This window comes from Mus caroli, unplaced genomic scaffold (genome assembly GCF_978045245.1).
Source record: "Mus caroli unplaced genomic scaffold, Mus_caroli_1 scaffold_11, whole genome shotgun sequence".
Classification (NCBI taxonomy): domain Eukaryota; kingdom Metazoa; phylum Chordata; class Mammalia; order Rodentia; family Muridae; genus Mus; species Mus caroli.
Genome location: NW_028227266.1, coordinates 63000242 through 63023467, shown reverse-complemented (window position 1 = coordinate 63023467; position 23226 = coordinate 63000242). Strand labels below are relative to the sequence as shown.

The 23226-nt window shown below is 49.1% G+C and overlaps 1 protein-coding gene across 3 annotated transcripts in view; it reads right to left on the bottom strand.

Moving 5' to 3' along the window:
• Megf11 (multiple EGF like domains 11) overlaps positions 1-13749 on the bottom strand; it is a 314168-nt gene extending 300419 nt beyond the window's left edge. For all 3 annotated transcript variants that reach the window (XM_085844708.1, XM_085844706.1, XM_085844707.1), the window contains exon 1: positions 13571-13749. The gene's annotated coding sequence lies outside the window, so the exon portion shown is untranslated. The remainder of the gene's footprint in view (positions 1-13570) is intronic.
• Positions 13750-23226: the final 9477 nt, after the last annotated feature.

Below are 23226 nucleotides of genomic sequence, written 5' to 3'. Positions count from 1 at the left end.
CTCTTTGCAAACTAAATCATGCAGACTAGAGAATGAGTGCTTTCCAGATACCCCTCACCTGATCAAGAGATGTTGGTGGCCCTGCCTACAAGCAGAGACCAGCTCCAGCACCTATCCCCAAGAATGAGTGCATCCATTGACTGGTGGGGTACAAATGAGACCCTGGAGTTGTGTGGCTGGATTTGCTGAGTTCCACCTGCCTCTCCGGTCATCAGTCACTATCTGCATGAAGGCCACAGTCTCAGCTAACACTGCCCCCACCCCAGCATCCCCTGGTAAGCCAGCTTTGGTATAGCCTCCATCAAACTCAAGAACAACAGTGCCCCAGAACAGGTTTCTTCTCTAGACCCATGGCTTGTCAAATGCTCTTTGCACCCAGAGCCAGCGCACACCAGGGGAAGGAGACAGAGCCTCAGCGGTCCTGGCAATATCAGCCAAGGTTCCATCATAGTATATGAGCCAAAGGGACAGTAGATAAGTCCCTCCCCTTCTCCAACACACAGCTATGGAATCGTGAAGTGTCACTTGCACATCAGGGCATCCTCCTGAGATGGGCCTGTCTGCCTTTGCTGGTTTGTATCCTTATCCTAAATTCCTTTTTCTCTCCCTCTCTTTGCTCTGAGATAGCAGCCCTGTCCCCAGTAAAGCACCGTGTGCATGTGTGTGTGTGTGCACGTGCACGTGCACCTATGTTCATGTGTATACGTGTGAGTATGGAGGACAGAGGTTAACCTCAGGTATTATCCTCAACCCCTGTCTAGCTTGTTCTTGAGACAGAGTCTCTCACTGAGATCTGGTTCAGTCTCTTCTTGCACAAGCATGAGAATGTGAGTTGAGATTCTCCAGAATCCACATAGAAAGCCAGGCAGAGCAGCTCACCCTTGTAACTCCAGTACTGGGAGGAAAGGACAGGTAGATCCCCAGGGCTCACTGTGAGCTCCAGGTTCAGTGAGAGACCCCATCTCAAAGATAGATAGATAGATAGATAGATAGATAGATAGATAGATAGATAGATAGATAGATAGAGATAGATAGACAGACAGACAGACAGACAGAAAAGGTATAGGAGTGATTAAGAACAATACTCAAGCATCTGAACACATACACACACATACACGAACACACACAGAGTTAATGAGAGGCAGAGCCAGGACTGCAAATCCACATTCACAGGGGAACACAGCGCCTGGCGCTGGGCTGTGGAGAATATGTTGGTCAGGTGTTGCCTTCCTGAGGAAGCCTTTGGGATGCAGCTTGTGACATAAGATGGCCAATTATGTTAGGGATTTTAAAGGAAAGGAAAAGACACACTTCATCCTCTCTGTTTTCCAGGCTAGCTATGGGGGGGGGGGGGGGGGAGATCGCCTGCTGTTCCCTTCTGCAGATCTAAGCCCAGGAACTAGAGGAGCAGGTGGCCCCTGCCCAGACCTGCCTTCAGAGACTATCTGTTCTCCCAAAGCCCAGGACCTCCACCTACAGACCCAGGGATTTTACCTGACAGCTGGAAGAGCTGAGAATAAAGCAATGGTTTCTGGGTGTCTTTCTGCTGCCTTCTTTCCCTGAATTCCGTGAAGAAAGTCTGAACCAGAAAAAAAAAAAAGGGGGGGAAAAAAGGCTAAAAAGGCTTATTATAATGACCTTCAGGAAAAGCACTACTTTTTTACCTTGAGAACTGCAGAACTGAAAGTGAGTCTGTATGGACCATGCAAATGAGATGCAAACACAAATGCAAATGACTTAGGGCTAGCCTAGCTGCCACAGTAGCAGCTTTCCCAAGCTCAGGACGCCTCTAGAGGGAGGCAGAGAGAAGAGACAGAGGGCAATTAGCAAGTGTCCTGGGGACTCTGAGGCTTGTCTAGAGATGGGAGGAAGAGCAGGGGACATCCTGAAGACCTTAGAGAAGTTGTAGGCCCCAGGGTGCTCTGTGCACTAGGCTACCCAGCCCTGGCAAGATCTGTCCATACTGGGCCTTCAGTGTGTGCAGAAATGTATGCAGACACGAGGGTGCTGACACTCAGAGGCACAGCCACTTGCAGACAAAAAACACACCAAAAGTCACACCACGAAGACACACCCCTTTTTATGACACTGCTCGGAAACAGATAAGAGGTACATATTCGTAGAAAACACAACACACCAAGAGACATCAGCACCCACAAAGACCCACATACACAGACACAGGGCAGACAGCAGGTCTGTCTGGAAAGAAAGATCCAAATGACTAAAATACCTGCTTGACCAATATGTCATAGGAACTTGAACCCATAAAGGAGCCATAAGAAGTAAGGCTGCTTATTTAATATTCACGGACAAGGAAAAGGGGGAGTGGAGCCAGGCATGATATTGTATGCCTATAAACCTGATACTTGGGAGGTGCATGCAGGAAGGCTGGGACATCAAGGCCAGTCTCCACAGGAGTCTAAAGCCACTCTGGGCTCTGGGCTCCATAGGACCCTGTCTCAAAGTCTCAAAAAAAAAAAAAAAAAAAAAAAAAAAAAAGCAAAGATGAAGAAGACCTGATACCTCACAAGCAACAACAAAGAGTAAGAGAAAGGATTAACTATTTCTGCAGTGATGGAGAGCCCAGGCTTGGTATGTGCCCTCTACGCTGAAGCTCATCACAGCCCAAGACAGATTTCTTTTTTGAGAGATAAAGACTTCCCAAGGCTGACCTCAAACTTGAGAACTTGAGATCCTCCTGCCTCAGCCTTCTGGGTGCTGTGATGACAGAGGGTTATCAGTTTGCCCAACCTAAGATACAGTAGTTTTTATGGGATTTTTTTTGGTTTTTTGTTTGGTTGGTTAGTTGGCTGTTGTTGTTGTTGTTGTTGTTGTTGCTGCTGCTGTTGCTGTTGAGACAGGGTTCCATGTAGCCCAGGCTAGCTTCCAACTCACTTGTAAGCCCAGTCCTTCTTCTTCTACTTCCCATGTGCTGAGATTACAGGTGTGCCCACAACCCCTGGTATTATGCAGGTCTAGAGATTGAATCTAGAGTTTCATGCATGCTAGGCCAGCACTTTCCTACTGGTTCATATGTAGCCTCGGCTCAAGCCCCCACCCTTACCCCCATTTTCAATGATGCTACATGGTATAGCATTTCTCTATGTCCAGCTGCCCCGGAACTTTCCCAGTCCTAAAGGGATTGGGGACACCTTGCAGTTCCTTACCTGGCAGCCTGGCCAGCGGGCTTTCACCCTACCTGGTCCTTGGAAGCACTTGGGCCTTTTTCCCCATCCTGCATCATCTCGGCTGAGAGTGCTCATTAATTCTGCTCTGTGGCTAATCTAATTTGGAAGTCTGAGGGAGGAGAGGATGGAAGTCTGAGGGAGGAGAGGAATGATTTCCAAATGGGATACAAGACAGGGTTTTTAGAAGCCACCTGTCCCTGGGTGACTGTTCACAGAAGAGAATGACTCTCTCCCCAAAAGTATACAAACTTGAAATGCCACCCAGCCCACTCACTCCACCACACACAAAAAGAAATGTGCTTTTCAGAGAAAAGAATGAATAAGCTTTCTTGCTTCCTGCCACAAAGCACGGAGTCAGTCTGAGAAGTCACCACTCCTCCAGGTCTCTGTGTCCCTAGTTCCCTATGAGAGGCAGAACAAGCCAACTCTGGAGGCTTTGTCGCTCTCACATCTTGTAGACTTCCTGACATTCACCCCATGGTGTCCCCCGGAACGGTGACCTGGCCCTGGTGACTCACTGCTCATGCCTGAGTGGAAGGGCAGCTGAGGCCTGGTCTCCAGTGAAAGGAGCAAGACAAGCTCAGAAAAAGACCCAGAGTGAAGCTCACCCACCACCCCGAGCCCCAAGCCCAGCTACCCAGGACCCTTTCCATCTGCCCCGTAACTGCTTTAGGTGAGAAGAGAGCCCAGGATGGAAGGGGCAGCCTTAAAACACGAGGCCTGATTATCTGCGTGCACCCAAGGGGCTGCAAAATGCCAGCTTGCTGGCTCTGAGTGTAGTTCAGAGCCTCAGACTCCCTTTCCAAATTAATATTCATGGGGCTGGCATGCCATTTATTTGCATATGTAGATTATTGCTCATCCTCTGCAGGAAAGAAAAAGTTTGGGGGTGTTTATATTTATTGTATTTATTTTAAGCTCCGGTGATAAAGCAGGCGGGTCAGGCAGGGGAAGGGCAGGTTGCTGGGGCAGGAAAATAGATCCTAGAGATAGGATCCGCAAAACCAACTCCAAAGCAGTCTGTGGAAGGCATCCCATGAAGCCCTTCCCTCAGAAGGCCCTAGAAGGTCACCATTTGAGATAGGCATCCAGTTGGGGCCTGCCACTTGAACTTTCCAAGACCCTGCCTCTTTTATTCAAATGTGTGCTCATGTTTGCACGCGCCTGGGGACTAGGTGTTGAGTGTTAAACCTTGTTTAAGGAGGAAGCCCAGGTTTAGAGCCTACATGCAATCCAAGTCCTTACTAAGCTGTGGTGCCTAAGGAGGTTCTAGCCCACTCCCTCCTCTGCTAAACACCTTACGTGCCTGGTACCTCAGAGGAGCTCCCACCCTGCCCACTGTCATCTGAAGCCATCAGCGACTCTGAGAACCTTTATTCAGTCTTCTCCTGGTCCACTGGCCTCACCCCCTTTTCTTTGTCAAATAAAGTGTTCAGCGGAAAGCTGGCAGTCTGAAGTAAGTTGTTCAAAGTTCTGGGGATTTGCAAAAGCCACAGAACAGTGTGAGACCAGAAACCAGCAGACCAGGAATGGCAAGAATGTCCACAAGATACTTAAGTATAAATAGATGAAGGCCAGCCCCGTGCTGCCCCCAGCGCCCCCTGCTGGCCAGATCTGCTCCCTGAACCCTTGCAAGACAGTTACAAGGTAACTGTCAACTGCCTAAAGTAATGTTCCACATACGGGAAGCATTCATTAAAATTAGTCCCTTCAATTGAGGTTGAGTGAAAAAAAAAAAAAACAGGCTTTTTTTTTTCCAGGGAAATAATCTATTTCTCTGGTTTATGAATTCAATAAACACCCGCTGAGAGCAGGTCTGGTGATGCATGCCTGTAATTCCAGCACTCAGGAAGATCAAGAGTTCAAGGTCACCTGTGGCTACACAGCTAGTTCAAGGCCAGTCTGAGCTGTGTTAGACCCTGTCTCAAGAAATTAGCAAATATCCATTGAACTGTCCTGTATGCACAAGGCCCTGGTTCAACCACCACTACTACCACCACCACCACCTAATGGCCGCAGTGCTAGCCACAAATAAGGGCTTAGCCTATCTCATCGAGGATCTCAATGGGTTTAGGATCCAACTGGGAGAGACGAGGAGCACCCTGAAATAATGCTGAATAACGACATTAGCAGTGTCCTATTAAACATGGAATTCATGGTGTGAGCAGTAATTGCTACAGTTCAGGGAAGGAGAGGTCAATACTTGGAGATCACTGTGGGCACCAGAACTTAGGGAAGCTCTAATGAGGATACAGCTCGAAGCAGGCCTTAAAGGGAAGGCTACTTCAGAAAACCCAGAGAAGGGCAGGACTTACTGCCATGGCAAAGAGGCCTAGAGGTAAGGTGAGGAGAAGTCCAGAGGTGAGATGGGTAGAGACCTAGCAGGGAAGGGAGGAGAGGGGAACAGGTGAGGTGAGAAGAGAGAAGAGGCTTAGCAGGGGAGGAGGGAAGAGGCTTAGCAGGGGAGAAAAAGATAAGATGAAGGCAGACTGTGAGAAGCCCAAATGTCTACATAGGGAGCTTATGCCTCATCCCGTTCATGCTTTGGAAAGATCTCAAAGGAAAAAAAAAAAAAAAAGATAGAAAATTCCCCCAGCTGCTTGACAGTGGCCCCAGAGCTACACAATAGGCTCACAGCATGGATTCTGAACCCACAGCCACTTCTGCACTGACATCCACTCTGTCTCCTTAACAAAGTCCCTCAGACTGTTCTAGAGAGCACACTAGTGTGGAGAGCCGCTTCTGGCATTCTACAATCGCCATTAAACAAGCAATATGCGCATGTGCGAGAGTGTGTTCGCACCAAGTCACTGCTCATGAGGTCATGGGTGAGCAGCTAATCAGGTGTGGACACTGAGGTGTATATAAGCAGCGCCTTTTTTGGGACTCGGAGTCTTCCTCATCAAGATGCAATAAAGCTTTGCTGCAGAAGGATCCTGTGTTCCGTGTGTTCTTGCTGGCGAGACGATAGCGCGGGACACACTAGTCCCTGAACGGCAAGATGACAGAGCAGGAGGCTGGGTGTCATCACCCAGAATGCCACTGGAGTTTTCTCAGGCCAGGGAGCTATCTCCGAGGAAAACAGTAAAGATATAGGTTGTGCTTAGACACTGGGAAGAGAGCATAGGAGTCACGGGGCTAGCAAAACGCTCTAAGTCGGTCCAAGCACTGAGAATATGGAGACATCTGAGAAATGGATGCCATCAAATGTCATGATGGTTGCTAGGCATCAAATATTGCTAATATTATCTAAGCCAGGTCACGTATACTCCTGGAATCCCAGCACTCAGGAGGATGTAACTGAGAATTGACAGTTCAAGGTCATCCTCAGCCACCAGTGAATCTGAGGCCAGCCTGGGCTACATGAGGCTCCGTGTCAAAAATGCACACCCCAAACCCCCACAGTGAAGATAAGGGTGGTGATGGTGGTGGTGGTGGTGGTGATGATGATGATGCTATAATGCAGTTAATGCTGAGACATGGCCTAAGAGGTCAATACTGAGAACCAGCTAGCACTGAAGCCAGGAGTCCAGCATTGTGAGGGAGCAGCAGGAGTGGCCTCTGGTCCACAATGGCGATACCTACCCCACAGGTACCATCAACCACTATCCGGGGTTTGTGGCTCAGTGGGTAGAGCACTCACCCAACATGAAAGAAGTCCTGGGTTGAGTCCCCAAACCACTTAAACCCAATGAGATGATACATGCCTGTGATCCCAGCACTCAGGAGGTGGAGGTGGGAGAATTCAAAGGTCAAGGTCCTCCTCAGCTACACAGGGAATCTGGGATTGTATAAAACCCTGTCTCAAGGCAGTTTCTGTGGGTGCACAGGAAGATCCTATTTTAGCCTGATTTGTTGTATCCCACCATTGAAAAAGAGTAAAGCAGGCAGACAGAGCTTTCAACCTTCTTTGGCTTCAGCACCAGAGTCTTGGAATGTGCCCTGATTACTACCACCTCTAGGAAGCCTGTCATGACTGCTGTGCCTCCCTCTGATGCTAAGGTTTTCCTCTATGGTTGCTTTTCTGGCCATCTTGCCTCCTCTACCTCTGCCTCTGCCTCCTGAATATCTATGATGGCGATGGTAGAATCCACAAACATCTCCTGAATTTGGTTATATATTCCCTGATGTTCAAAAAGTCAAATCTTCAAACCCTCCACTTGCCTTGTATTGGTCAAATGTAGTCATTGGGCTAACTCAGATTTATCTTCCTAATTAATCCCATTCTATAGATAAGTAACCGAGGCACAAAAGGTTAAAATACTTTGCCCAGAGTCATGAGATTGCTGGGATTTGAACTCACGACCTTTGGAAGAGCAGAGTAGAGAGGATTCAAACCTGGGTCTTTTTTTTTTTTAAGATTTATTTATTATATGTAAGTACACTGTAGCTGTCTTCAGATACCCCAGAAAAGGGCATCAGATCTAATTACGGATGGTTGTAAACCATCGTGCGGTTGCTGGGATTTGAATTCATGAAGAGCAGTCAGTGCCCTTAACCACTGAGCCATCTCTCCAGCCCCTAAACCTGGGTCTTAAACTCTCTGTAGCTTGATGCTTTTGATCCTATCCAATTTTGTTCCTTTCTGAGACTCCATAGCCCATCAAGATTGTTCTAGACCAACTGTGAACATCTCTTCCCCTGGCCTCTGCTTAGGGCAGGCATGATGGCACTGGACTCACAAGTTCAGCCAAGAAGACAAGAGGCAAAGTTTAATCAGAGCCTGGGGAAAGGCTCCCTTCCATGTCTTTTCTGCCACTGTACATGATTTTGAGGACTTGGAACCACTGCAGCCATGTTGTGACCTTGAGAACAAAGGATGAAAGGTATCTGGATCTTCGATGATGTAGCCAAGCCACTGAAAGAAACAACCTTGGAGCAGGAAATAGCCTAAACCTCTTGTTATAGGAGATACCAAGTCCCTTATTGTTCCCGCTAGGAGAGTTCAGGTCTTCTGTTGCTTGCTGCTCTGACACCCTCTCCAGTCAAGGGCTCTTGTCTCTATAGCTACCTGAGCTGTTACAGATGATAAATAAGATATATTAGTCCTACTCCCCACCCTCACTGAGCCTACCCCAAGGTTGGGCGTTCAATAAAGATTCGATCTATATTTGATCTTGAGTCTCCCGTCCCTCGCCATCTCTGACGGGATCATTTTTCCCTTTTCTGAGCCTGGCTGATCCCAAGTTTCTGCCTCGCATTCTGACAGTGGTCTTACCATAACTGACCCTTGGTCGATCCTTCTTCCTCTTCCTCCACCTTCAAGGATCAAGATACAGGCAAGGTACTCACACTGGCCCCAAAAGGCCATCAGCACAAGTTCGAATTCCTAAATATTTGTTCTTGGAAACGTCTTTCTCAATTAGATCTCACCCAAATGTTTGACTCGGGCTGAATAAATTCCAGCCTCGTGCTCCAGAACGACATGTTGTGACTGCATAATTACTGCAGCTAGCTTTATTTGTTATAAAAAAAAATAAAGAAAGAAATAAACATGGATTGCTGTTCCTTCTCGACTGTAAAATAATCAATAAATAGAATCCAGATGAAAAATACCAGCATTTAGGGAGAACAATTCTGTTATGATTCTTTTCTTTGGGGCCTAATTAACACACATGGTAGATGGGCCCCATCAGTGAGTGGAAGAGGCTCCCCCTCCTACTGAGATTCCGCTCCAAGTCACAGACAGACAGACAGACAGACAGAAGGTGTCAACAAACAGCATGTGCTGCAGACTCCTCAAAGCCTTGTTCTGTTCCCACAGGCAGTTTCTTGTTTTCTTTCTTTCTTTTTTCTTTCTTTTTTTTCCCCTTTGTTCCCTAAGAACACCTTGCAGGGCAACTGTCAAATAAAGCCCAGTTAGTTCAGTATCAGGAGAAGCAACTTGCGGACCCTCGCCTGTCTTTCCTTCCTCCCTTCCTTCTTTTCCTTCCGTCTTCCTTGTATTCTTTCCACCTTCCCTCGCTTCCTTGACGTTGAGACAGAGTTTCACATACATAGCTCAAGTTCTCCTTGAACTTGCAGCTTAGTGGAAGATGACCTTGAACTCCTGATCCTCCTGCCTCCACCCTTGTTTTGCTGAAATTGGAGGGCTGTGCCACCACAACCGGGTTGTTCGGAGCTGAGATTCCAACAAGCTTTGGCAAGCATTTTGCCATTGCCTCCCCAACCCACTGCCTTCCTTTTAGATGAAGAAGACACACCTTTCTGAACAATGGTCACCCTGGCCATGCAAGTTTCATAAGGGGCTCAGGGAGTGGATGGCATCTTCTCAATTATAACACCACTCTAATAAACCCCCACAGAGCCACAGGGCACAGAGTCTGCAGCCAACACATGACACCTATTTATTCCCTAATTACATGACAATATATTCTCTGTGTGTGTGCTGATGAAGATAAAATATTCTTTTAATTCAATGGCCACCTGGGGGGTGGAGGGATGGGACCGCATATAAGAGTGTCCTGGGAGTCCCTGGTGCTAAATCACAGCCTTGTCCCAGCCCCCCCTACCCCCAGCCACTCCAGTAGAGCCTCCAAGAAAATCAGTCCCTTTCCTCTGTTGCCCACACCTAAAATGTGGTTCTCACAGTGAGAGCATCAGCATGGTGGAAAGCTGGAGAGAAAGGGCAATTAGCAAGGCCACCCCAAGCCCACTGAATCACACCACTGAGGGTGAGTCCATGGAGCTGGGCTGCTATAAGCCCTTCCCCTGCAGAAACATGACGCTTCAGCCTCCCAGACAGACAGAAGGACTCCAGTTCTTATGCATATTTATTTTATGTGTGTGTATGTGTGCATATGCATATGCGGGTGCATTTGCACATGCGGGTGCATGAATGCATGCAGAGGGCTGGGGTCAACCTCAGGTGTCATCCTTAAGAGGTGTCCACTTTGTTTATGAGGCTGGGTCTCTCATTAGAACCTGGGACTCATCCATTAGACTAAACTGTCTGTCTGTCTGTCTGGCTGTCTGTCTGTCTGTCTGTCTGTCTGTCTGTCTGGTGAGTCCCAGCACTGGGATTACAAAGGGCATATCACCATACTCAGCCTTTCATGAGGGTTCTGGGACTCAAACTCAGGTGCTCTTGTTTGCACAGTAAGCACTTTACTGAGTCATCCCCCAGTTCAGAAGATCAGCACTTTAACTTGAATGGGACTCGTCAGGGACACCTGAATTCTGGGTCCCCTAGACTGCACAGCTGTCCCAGTCTACAGACCCGAGGTTCCACTTACCGGTCTGTACAGTGGGGCTCTAGAGCTTACCAGGCAGCTGTCGGTGCTGGAGTTTCAGAGGTACATAGTCACCTGGCAGCGGTCTCTATGGAGACCTAGCAAGATCACAGTTGCCGACATGCTTCCGCTCCCTCCTGCCATGCTCTGACCAGCAGAAACTCTTCAGGGGTACTCTCCAGTGCCACATACAAATAAGGTCAGCAATACAGCTGTCCTGGATCACCCCTGGCAACCAGCTGACACTCCAAACTTCAGGGCCAACTGTTTCAGATCTTGTCACCCCTTGAGGTGAGACTGGGGTCATTTGTTATATTGCCAACTGTTCTTCAGAGATCTTTATGTGTTTATGTGCCTTGTCCTTGAAACTAGACTGTAAGCATAGGAGGGTAGGACCTGGAGTGTCGGCATAGTAAGCTGGGGACCATGCTTGGCTGAGTCCCTGGGCCCAAGGAGTTGCTGCAGAGCTAAGGGTTGACCAGATGTCCCTAGGAGGGGAAAGGCCCAGTTCATACAAAGCTCAGAATATCCAAGCACTTAGAGTCTACTACACTTGTCTGTTTATGTATGTGTTTCGGGAGAGAGGGTACATGCCACAGCAAGCATGTGAAGGCAGGAGGACAAATTTTGTGGGAATCAGCTCTCTCCTCCCACCACGTGAGTCTCCAGCATTGAACTTATGTTGTCAGGCTTGGCCGCAAGCACCCTTACTGGGCTCATCTGCCAGCACCTGCTTTCTAAAAGTGAGGCTGGGCAGGAGCAAAGGAATTCGTGAAGCCTACCTAGGTAGCTTGCGGGGGGGGGGGGGGGGACAAGCAGGAGAGAGAGGGGTAACAACTTTCGCAGCTTCCACAGCCATCTCCCTGGCCCTAGGGTCACTGACTTCTGCCTTCAGAGACAACTGCTAACCTTCCCCTTCCACAGAGGTTGTGGACCTGTAGGCCAAGTGCTGAACTTGAGTTCTCCTTGGCCCATACCGTTTCACTGCCTGGGGTTAGCAGTGAAACCTTGGCTTGGGAAACCTTTCTCTTCCCGTAGTAGTGTGTGAGGCTCACTCGAGATCCTGTGGGAATGGTTTCAGCTGAGAGTGCCTGCCGGACTCTGCTACACAGCAACCCCTGTTGTGCCCTCCACGTGTGTCCCACAGGCCACCGGAGAGGCAGGTCCGTGGCATCTTAAAGCAGACAGTGCAAGCACAAACTTGGCATACAGTAGGCATGGCTCCTCTTGGGAGATGCTGGTTACCCCCGGTGTCCTGCCTCTAACCTTCCAACCTCCTGGCCCTCCAGCCTTTTCATCGTTCAATGGCCTAACGCTAAGAAAGGGGAAATCAACGGGGGAAATCAGGAAAGGTGCCCAGCCCTTAGGCAGGAAGACTGGATTACTTCCCTTCGTCAGCTCTAAGCGAGTCCCTTCACTTCTTTGGGCTTCAGCAGGCTGATCTGCGGAATGGGAGGAAAGGGAAGGACTGCAGTTATAGGCTTCAATTTTCTAGGGGCTTAAACAATGTGTGAGCAACAGCAAGAGCCCGGCGCTTGGTGCACACCCAGGAAAAGCCGCCAAAGAAACCGAAGGTTAAGCGTCACATCCTAGGCTGGGAGTTAATGTCAATGCTCTGGGACACTGAACCCAACCTTCAGGGAGGGGGCGATGGCCCGTAGATGATCCTCTCTGAAAAGACCTCCAGCTTTTTTGCTACTTCTAAACCTCCTCTAAGCCTCACAAAAGATCTTTTCGGCTTGCAGTCCAACAAAGACGGAAAGAGATGAGGGTCGGCGAATCCAGCCACTGGACTCCGGGAGCCAAAACACCATTGGGGCAGGCTCGGGACAGTCCCGGCAGCCTGCCGCGCGCCACCACCTGGTCAGGACATTAACCCCAGTTTCCCCCAGGAGAGTGATGGGCGCAGATGCGCTGGGCACAAGTATCCTTGCCACAGAGAGCTGGGAAGGCGGGGAGCCCTAACCTCCTGGTAAGCATCCTCCAACCTGCGGGAGGCCCTGCTTTATAGGCTCCCGGAGGGACCAGGCGTGGGAGAATCTGATCCCAGTCACTTGGACCGGTTTTTCTCGAGAGCATCACCAGCCCGGAAAGAGGCCGGCTGGCCTCGCAGCAGGCACTCACGGGGACGGATTCTGAGACGCGACAACAGTGGGATGGAGCGTGGGAGGCAGTTCCAGGAAAAAGCATCTGGGGTTCGAGGGCTCTGGGGCCCGCCAGGCGGAGACCCAGAGCTCCCAGACTACAGACCGATCGTGACTCCGTCCCACTCGCAACCTTGGTCCCGGGAAGGAACGGTTTTACCTATTTTCAAGTCTTTTTTTTTTCCTCCTAAAAATTAAAAGACTAAATCAAATCTTAGGGGAAGGTGCCTGCGCAGGGCTGCCACCAGGACCACTGTGTCCCCACCTACAACACTACCGCCCGCGTTTGGGAGAGAAGTTAGGAACTTCGGGACAGCCACCCACGAGCGCAGGAGGGACTTGCTTCTCTTTTAACTTTGGGTGTTGGGGTCTCCGCCGAGGGTCGGAGGTATGTAGCCAAGAACAACCCGCAGGACTGCAGGGCGTCCGGGATTCCCTCAGTGAAAATGGGTAGACAGGATTAGGGGGAAAAAAAGAGAGTGAGTCCACGCTGCGCGTGGCACCGGCTGGGCTTGGGCTCCGCGGAGACCTGCGCGCGGCCCCGCAGCTCTGCGTCGGGACCCGGGTCGAAAGGACGCGGTGCGGGGCGAAGGTCCCGCACATCTAGAATGGCTCTCGCCCGGGAGACCCCAGATTCGCGCAGAGCTGGCAGGTTCCTTCTTCCGGACACCCGCACCGCGACTCTCGGGTCTTCCCCCGCACGTGGAGCCGCGGCGGCCGCTGCGTCCTGACTGCGGCCAGAGGACGCGCGCCTGGCCCAGCCGAGGCTCTCTACGTCTCGCATAGACCCCCGGGCGCTCCCGCAAGCCCAGCCATCCACCTTCTGCCCCTCGCCAAACTCGCCTTCCAGAGCCGGGACCTGGCCACGGAGGACCCACGGAGCTGGTGGAAAGTTAGTCGCGACGCTGCAAAGCCCCCTCCCCTGAACTGGAACCCACACCCGGACCCAGTGCACCCACAGTGCTCCGAGGCTCCGGGTCCCCGCGGACCCCACCCAGCCATCTACCTGCTTCCGCGGCGCGCCCCGGGCTTGGGCCAACCAGTCGCGCGGTCCTATCCCCCGGAGCCAGAGCGGCTTCAGGTCCCCAGGCAGGAGCGGGAGCTGCGAACCGCCCCGAGCCGGGCAGCCGGCTCCGGGCACTGAGAACGAGTGAGCAAGCAGGAGGCTGGAGCCGCTGCGACTGCTGCCACGGCAGCCCCCACCCCCCTGCGTCCCTCGGCCCCTCCCTCTTCCCTCCTCCCTCCGCTCTCCCTCTCCCTCCCACCTCTTTTCAGACCCTGCGATCGCGCGCATTCCCTCGCTCTTTTTCCTGGCTTTCTCTCTGCCGGTTGCCTTCTTTAATTCCCTCTGTTCTCTTCTCACTTCCCTACTCTGCATCCACCCGTTTTCGTTCTTTTACCGTTTTTCCCCGCTCTCTCTTTTCTGTATCTCTTTTAACCCCTCGCGACTCCCTTCTCCTACCCCCCTCCCCCGCCTCCCTTTTTTTCCTCCTGATTAGCGTGGCCTCTGCACCTGTTCTTTGTAGAAGCTCTGGCTGGCGAAGCTAGCCCAGGATGGAAGGGGACCAGGAATATGCCCCAAACTGAGTTTTTAACAAGCGGAGTACAGATAGATACCCAGGGGAAGCTAGAAAAGCAAAGAACTCAGTGTGCAGAACAAGCTGAGCTGCACCAGGTAAAGTGCAGACATCCAGGCCCCAGAGCAAGAACTTGCCATGCTGTGGTCAACTCCAAAGGCTGGACTTAGACCAGCGGGGCTTCTTGTAGACTTCAAGGTCTTCAAACAGGGGAGATGGGGGATGGGGGGGAAAGAGGAGGGTGCATGTTAATGATAGGGTTCAGAGGCCTGACACTGCACCCAGAGCCACCTGGAAGTCTTCAGTCAGGTGACACTTTAGACTACACCTCGTGTGCTTGTAAGTGGGTCCTGGACAGGTGGTGGGAACACCTGCTGGTCACCCCTACTCCTTTCCAAGATATGAGGGGCTCACTCCTGCTTCCCTGTTTGCCAGAGGTGGGGGTGGTGGGGTGTTTCCTTCCCTTGAAGTGAGGAGAGGTCCCACACTTGGGAAAGGTGTCCTGCACCTGGAGGGAGAATTTTGCCACTAAAACAGGCAGATTGTCTGTGGCTTTGGGACAAACCGCTCGACCCAGGCTCCCGTGCAGCCAGAGGATCCAGCTCTTTCCCCAGGAGTATTCCCTGTCATCTGCCCATTTCAGCCCAGTGGGGTTTGGAGAAATAAGAAGAAGCCCTCTTCCCATTGGCCCACAACAGGCAGCCCTGCTCTGGAAGCACCAGACCAGGTTTCTATCAGGCCAGGTTCATCCAGTAAGTGCTAGGCTTCTGCAGGAATGGTGTGAGCAGTGGAAATCTTTCTACATTGGGGTTTCAGGTCCCAAAACTCCAAACCAACCTCCCCAGCAGTTCCTTACCTTGGAATTTCAAACTAAACTGGACAACAGAAGGCAGAGCCTCTTGTTCACAACACAAAAGTAGAGCTTGAAACAGGGTGAAGCACTTAGCAAACACCCGGTCACTCACCCGCCAGAATGAGTCCCTCCTTAAATTCTGCACCCCAGGAGCTTCCTGCCATCTCTAGTGGTCTAGTCCCTCCTTTGCAGGACCAACCATCTAGTGATATATGAAGTTCCCCATCTGGCAGTGAGGAGACCAAATCTGACATTGGAAAAAGTCTCCAACTCCATAGCCCTAGGGGGTGTGAGTCTCACACTGGGAAGCCAGCTCCACTCACTATGACATTAGAAAGATCACTGAGTCCCTCTAGCTTCAGTTTCCCTGTTTGTAAAATGGGAATGCTAACAGTACCACAAGCCTTCTGAGGATTAAACCAAAGCCCATTTCCTGGAACAGTGACTGGTGGCACTTGGCCACTGTCTGCGGTTAATATTAGCTTAATTAAAATTAGTCTAGGCTTACACAGCTTCCTCTGCACAGTGGATTTTAGGTTCTGAGCTCCACCTTTATTTACCGTGCCTCTCACTCTGACTTTCTGTGTGGTAGAAATGTCTAAGTGGGCTGGTGGATTCGTGGAGCTGGGTGGGTCTTTCTGGATACCCATTGTGCTCTAGAGCAGCACAAAGCAGGCTGTCCTGCCCAGCTCGTTCCTTGGCTGCACTCACATACTGCCAGGCAGGGATCATGTGTCTAAGGACTGCTGAGGGACAGGGGGGTGGGTGCCTGGTTTTCTGCCATACTCTAAAAAGCTGCACGGATCTATAAAGCTGGGCTTTCCCTGCCCAGATGGCAAGCCTCCAAGAACACATGTCACAACAGAGCCAGAAGCACTTTTAGCAAACATCTCTAGGAGTCAGCTTGGGGTCGGCCGGAACCCACAATCCATCATTCACTTGCCAGGAGAGCCTGCTTGCAGGAGGCACAATAGTGCTTGGCCTGGCCCAACTTCTCCAAGTTTACTTGGGAAGTTGTAACATCTAAGACTATGCTACTCACCAAAGGGTAGAATCTCAAACAAAGCCCAGTCGCCACCCAAAAGCTTACACTCAGCTGAATGTGATGGTGATGAGCCATGACAGGCTGCCCTTAAACTTAACTAAGGATGACCTTGAACTTCTGATCCTTTCGCCTCCACCTCCCAAGTGCAGGATTCCAGGTGTATGGCACTATGCCAGGTTTTACACAGTGCTGGGAATCAAACCCAGGACTTCATGCATGTGAGGCATGCACTCTACCAACTGAGCGATACATAGAAGTATGTTCTATCATATATATATATATATATATATATATATATATATATATATATATACCTGTATACATATACACATATGCATATATATGTGCACACACACACACACATATTATACCTTAGGAAGGAGGGAAAAGGTACCATGAGCTGGTTGAGGGACCCAGAATCTGACACCCCAACTCAAGTCTTTGTGCTGTTATCTGTCCTCTGTGGGCACAAGGATGTGCCTTTCTGCTTGAACGGGGTGAGAGGGCAGAAGCCAGAACTCTCTGTCCAAGTTGGAATGACTCCTTCTTCCTGGAAATAAATCCCAGAGACAGGGGTGCCCAGGGCTAAGAAAAGGGGTACTGTCCCCTTTCCTAGCTGAGATGGCCCCTCATGCCTTCCCTCCCTTAGGTCTCCTTGCTAGGATCACCTTTCCTACAAAGACCCTCTGAAAACCCCAGGATGGAGCCCACTGGGGACTCTCAGGGACACATGGGACTGGCTGGGTAAGGAAAAGACCAGAACTTTGGGGGGGGGGAGTGTTGAATTCTTCAGAGGAAAGGGACTGTGACAGTGTGGAGCACTGGAGAAGGATGTCTGGTACCTCCCCTGACTCTAGTTCCATATCTTCCTCTCCTCAGATCCATCACCAAACCTGGCCTCATCACAAGAATAAGAAGATATTTACAATATGTTGAGCCAGTGAAATGGCTCAGTGGGTAAAGGTGCTTGCTGCCATTCCTGGCAGCCTAAGTTGTATCCCTGGGACCCACGTGGTAGAAGGAAAGAACCAACTCCTGGAATTTGCACTTTGGCCTCCACGTGTGTGTGGTGGTATAGTCACACATCCATTAAATAAAAATGTAATTAAAAAAGTTTTAGATGCTTATGACATTAATAAAATACACATATAATGCCACAACCATCCTATACAACAAACATCACCATTCCCCCTTTAAAGAAGGGAAACGGAGACTTCAAAAGCCTAAGTTACTCAAAGCCACAAAACCCAGTGGCAGACCTGAAATGGAGCTCCAGCTTGTTCGAAGTCTTTTCTCAATGCTACAGTGCCTTCTCGCACTCCAGGCTGGGGACCAGGGTATGGCCAGCAAAAAGACAAGGGTTGAACCTAAGAAGGTATTCAGCTCTGGGAGCTGACTTCGCGCACATAACCTTGAGACATAGTCACCTGGGGAAGCCACCCTGGGTTACAGGGAACCACAGGACCTCTAGTGTCCTAGCCATTGGTGAGGTACAGAGAAGAAGCCATTAAAGGAGCAGACTATAAGGTAACTCGCCAGTGTTACAGCTGCTCACAGGACACACGAGGTCACATGCATCCCAGACTCGTACCAAACAGTAACTCAACAACCCACCACAACCCAAAATGCTCACACACATCATGTGATTGATTTTCATACCCACCAAGAAACACTGAAGGGGCCAGTGAGATGGCTCAGTAGATAAAGGTGTTTGTGGCCAACCCTGACAACCTGAGTTCAATCCCTGGGTCACCTTCCACACAGGTGGTGTGGCATGCCCTCTGCCCCTGCACACATACACACAAAACAAATAAAAATCACTAACTCTTTGGAAAAAGAAAGAGGGAAGTGAAAGACTAGAATGCAGCCCAGAGTGAGTGACTCTAAACCAGTGGTTTACAACCTGCGGGTCCTAACCCCTCCGGGTTTGACCCTTTTCACCACGGCTGCCTTAATCCATGAGAAAACACAGACATTTGCCTTATGGTTCGATTCGTCACGGTATCCAATTTAGTTATGAAGTATCAACAAAAACATTTCTATGGTTGAGGGTCATCACAATGTGAGGACTACATTAAAGGGTAGAAATATTAGGAAGGTTGCTTCGCGGGCTTTTGTGAATCCACCACCAATTGAAGGCTTGATTAACTTGCTTGTTTTTTATTAAATGGTGCTCAATATTTAATAACTTTGAATATGGATTGAATATTTAATAAGATTGGTGGAGAGTGTTTGTGCCAGTCGTTTTCAGTTGTGACTCATCTCAGAAGCCAGCCGTGGATATCACTTCCCGCTGGCCTACGCTTCTTTAAATGATAGGCTATTGAGAAGCTTCACTGAGGTTTAAGGCCAACCTGGTCTATACAGTGAGCTCTCAGCCATCCCTGACTACACGGCAAGACTCTATCTCAAATAAGTAAAGAAAAAAAAGTCAGTAAGTAAATAAATAAGTAGCCAGGCATAATGGTGCATGTCTGTGATCCCAGCATTCTGGAAGCAGAGGTGAAAGAAAATAAAACTTGAGACCTGTGATTCATGTAATTTATGTCAAATAGCCTAAAGAGTTGTTTGTGAGCTTTGAAACCTGGGGCTGAGAACATAGCAGAACAGGCCAGGACATGCCCGGGCAGGCCCGTTGTTAAGACATTCCTGAGGCTGCTTAGCCATAAAGATAAAGAGAATGACATGTCCGGACTGGCCTGGCACCCCCTTATCTCCGGCCCTTCTGACCTAAGTTAAATGTTATCTGCATGTACAGTCTGCTGATGTTTAAATGGACCAATCATGTGAAACCGTACCAATTCCTCCCCCAGCCCCAGCCCCTTTTCTATAAAAACCCCTAGCTTCCAAACCTCGTGGTCGAATCCACTGTCTCCTGTGTGAGATATGTTTCAACCCGGAGCTCCGCCATTAAACTACCTTGTGTATTTACATCAAGACGGTCTGTTCGTGATTCTTGGGTGCGTGCAGAATCAGAAGTTGAGTGGGGGTTTCCCCACTAGGTTCTTTCAGAGGCAGGTGGATTTCTGTGAGTTTGAGGCCAACCTGGTCTACATATGAAGTTCTACACTGCCAAGGCCTCAGAGAGAGAGAGGGAGAAAGATACAACCAAAATTAGACTGAAAGTCTAACTTTGGAAGTCTTTACCTTGCCTTCCTTCGTGTTTATCAGAAGAAGAAACACCCATACCCTACGAAATGCCCTCTATTGTAGGGCCTCAGTCTCCCCCAAAGTCATAGGGGGCCTGGAAACAACTGACATAGGAAAAATAATTTGTCTTAGACATGCTTTTTTTTTTTTTAATGAAATAGGGTCTTATTATACAGCCCTGGCTAGCCTACAGCTCTCTTTGTAGAACAGGCTGGCCTCAAACACACAGAAATCTGCCTGCCTCTGCCTTCCCAGGACTGCAATCAAAGGTGTGCGCCACCACACCCAGCTCCACCTTGAGTCATTTTAACAGAAATGAGAATTGGGTGTTAAGACTCAGATTTCAGCGGGGCAGTGGTGGCGCACACCTTTAATCCCAGCACTTGGGAGGCAGAGGCAGGCGGATTTCTGAGTTTGAGGCCAGCCTAGTCTACAGAGTAAGTTTCACGACAGCCAGGGCTACACAGAGAAACCCTGTCTTGAAAAAAAAACAAACAAAAAAAGACTCAGATTTCAGAGATATCTCAGGGATTCTCACAAGTTGACGGGAGGAGGTGGGATTCTGGACTTTGATAAAGAAATTTAACAGACCCGAATGTGAGGATTTTACAGTTTACAGGCGTCCCCGTGGTGTATTAATGGTGCTCTTTGGCTAATAAGTAATTATACAGCATGCTTTGTTAGAGGCAAAGTGAAATCACTGGAAATGGTCCTTATGCCACAGCAGGCTGCAACCCAGCAGGATGCAAACTGCTTACTCACAAAAGAGAGCAAATGCGCTCTCCATCAAATTACTCCTCTCGCTGACACACCTCTGTCACACTCCGATTTGCTTTGATTTGGGGTTTGGAGTCAATGTAAATGAACAACAGTCTAAAGAATAGCGGTGATCAAAAACCGTAGGCAGAGTGGCCTCTGACTGAAACCAGAGTCTTCCTGCTCCTGGCTACTGTTCTCATCTTATTTACAACAGAAAAACTGGAAGACTTACACCTCTGAACAGTTTCCTGTAGCAGATCCAGGGTCCTAGGATGTCTGAGACCAACATAATCTCCCCATCTTCAATAACCTGCCAACGAGTAAACCCTGCCAGATATCCACAAAAAGGTGCACCTTCCTAAATCCTCCAGTGTCTGGGTCCCCAGCTTTTACCTGTGTTCTTTTCAGGGGCATCAGGATGTCCTACTCTCCTTCAGCTTCACAAACATCAGTCTGATCCTTCAAAATTCCTATCATTAATAAGATTTCCTTGGCCCCTAACCAACCAGGTGGAATACCTGTTTTTAAAAGTACTGTGTTGTATGGATATTTTACCTACAGAGATGTCTTGTACCACATGTGTGCCTGATGCCCACAGAGGCCAGAAGGGAGTGTCAAGTCCTCTGGTACTGGAATGACAGACAGCTATGAGCTGTCATGTGAATGCTGGAAACCAAACCCAGATCCTCTAGACAAGCAACCAGTGTTCTGAACCTCTGAGTCATCTATGCGGCCCCAACTTACCTTTTTTATGATTTGTTCTGTTTTATTACTTATGTGTATATGTGCATGTGTCTGTGTAAGTATATGTGTGACTTGGCGGGGGGAGGGGTGGGGGGGGCGGGGTTGCCTAAAGAGACCAGAAGAGAGCATCAGATTTCTTGGAGCTTGAGCTCCAGTCCTCCTGATTGAGCAGCCAGAGCTCTTATCTGCTGAGACATCTCTCCACACACACCCCAGTTGATGACCTTGACTAGAATGTCTCACTGGTGTTTACTTGCTTGTGTTCTACTAACCCCAATGCACTGTGAAATCATTTCAATATCTCCAGTACCTTGCACAATGCCACCCCTAATTATGGATGAATGAATGCATGTCTGGATACATGTATGCCTGGATGGATGAGTGGATGGATAGATAGGAGTGGCTACATGCAAGAACAGTGAATGCATACATACATAGAAAGGTGTATAAATAGATAGGATGTAAGTAAAGACACATGGGTTTTACTTCTGACTTCTTATTCTTTGATTCGAGCTAAACAAAATATTGGAGGCAAGCTCATCGTTTTTCACAAGAAGTTTATTTATTTATTTATTTTTATTAGATATTTTCTCACAAGAGTTTGATAATGCCATTTATTCTTGGTCACTGGTCATTTTTCCCCTCTTGGTGCTTTTGTTTCTAAGGGAGTGTTTTATGTAAACCAGGCTAGGCTCAAACACTCCTTGAACTTCTGATCCCTGCCTCCACCTCCCAAGTGCTGAGATCATAAGTGTGTGCCATCATGCTGGGTGCAGAGAGGGCTTCACACATGCTAAGCAAGCATTCTGCCAACTGAGTCCCATCCTCAGCCTCAAGTTAAATTTCAAAGCCACTGGCTACTCCTCTGCTTTGCAGATAAAGGTATTGTCCAACAACGTGCTCTCTGATGAACACTTAAGAAATTCCTTCTGCGTTCGAGGCTCTCTGCTCGCTGCCTAGACTCAGAAGCCAAACATCTGAGTCAGCTCAGGGGATTCTGTGCCTTCTCCAGCATAACCAGCAGTCTCCCTGCAACTACTGGGAGACTTAGAGGAAAGCAGACTCTTCTTGAGAGGAGATCCAGGCAAACTCACAGGCTGCTTGACCCCCCAAAGCCTCAAGTATGTGGGGTGTTAGCTCAATTCTCATGCATGGAACAATCTCCCCTCCTCTTCTTCAGCCTCCTCTGCACCCTCTACACTGTGTCTCTCCATCAGAGTTGAAAAGAAAATGAACCATATGTGCCTGGACACATGCTCCACAGACACGGGGCTTTGGCCACCATTTTGTATCAGTCTCCAAAGCTCCCAGGGGCAAACCATGCCACAGGTAGATGCTGCTGGTGAGCTGGCTGCATGGCAGATCCCACTTGGTCTGTGCCAGTGATGCCCACTATGTTCAAGAATGCCTTTTATCCTTCTTTGGCCTGGCACTTACTCATGTAGGCATACTGAGCTCACAGATGTGGTCCAGGGGAGGTCTTCCTTGAAGCCCTGAGGTTGGACTGAACATTCTCTCTTTGTGCTTCCTGGGTCCTGTGCACAGGCCTGGGTTCTGACTGGACACACATTCTGTGCTTCTCTGTGTGTCTGCTCCTTGCACCTTGCTTTGAGCATCTTGAAGACAGACACTGCATGCTATTCATCTTCATACCCTCAGCTCCTTGGCAAGAAGTCTGGAGCAGAAAAAGCACTCTATAAAGATCTGTCAAGTTGAACTAAACAACCCCAAAGTAGATGCAGATTGGAGCGCATGGAGCCTGATTGCTGATTCATTTGGTCATTTGGCAAACATTGATGGAGTGCCTAGGGTATGCCAAGCCCTGTCCTGGGTGCTGGAGATCCAGTGCTCAGCCACAAAGACCAAAATGAAGACAAAGTGACCATGTGTCAATTACACAAGTCAGAATTTTTACCAGGCTAGTTACATGGTAGAGAGAGCCCATACAAATGCTATTTAATTCTCTGATTTGGGCTGGAAAAAATGGCTCAGTTTGTAAATTGCTTGTCGTGGAAATTCAAGGACCAGAGTCCAGTACCCAGCACCCACATTTTAAAACAAAACAAAACAGGCCCATTGTAATCCCAGCACTGCGAACAGTGAACAGCAAACACGGGCAGATCCCTGGGACTCACTGGCCACCTTCATAGCCAAATAAGCAAGTTCTGGATAAAAGAGAGAGATACTGTCTTTAAAAACAACAACAACAACAAAAAAGCAAGATGAAGAGTAACTGAGAAAGATACTCTAGTCTCTTCTCTCTCTCTCTCTCTCTCTCTCTCTCTCTCTCTCTCTCTCTCTCTCTCATACACACACACACACACACACACACAGACATGTGCACACATACACAAACAAAAAATAGCTAGATTTTAACAGTAACTATTGTTTAAGTCTAAGCAGGTAATGTAGGGTCCCCAGCTCACGGGTCTGTCTGCCTCAAGTACATAATAGATACATACTCTAGTCTCCCGTGGGGTATGTCGGGATATATTTATGCAGGGTCGTCTGAGATTCCCTGAGCATTTTAAAAT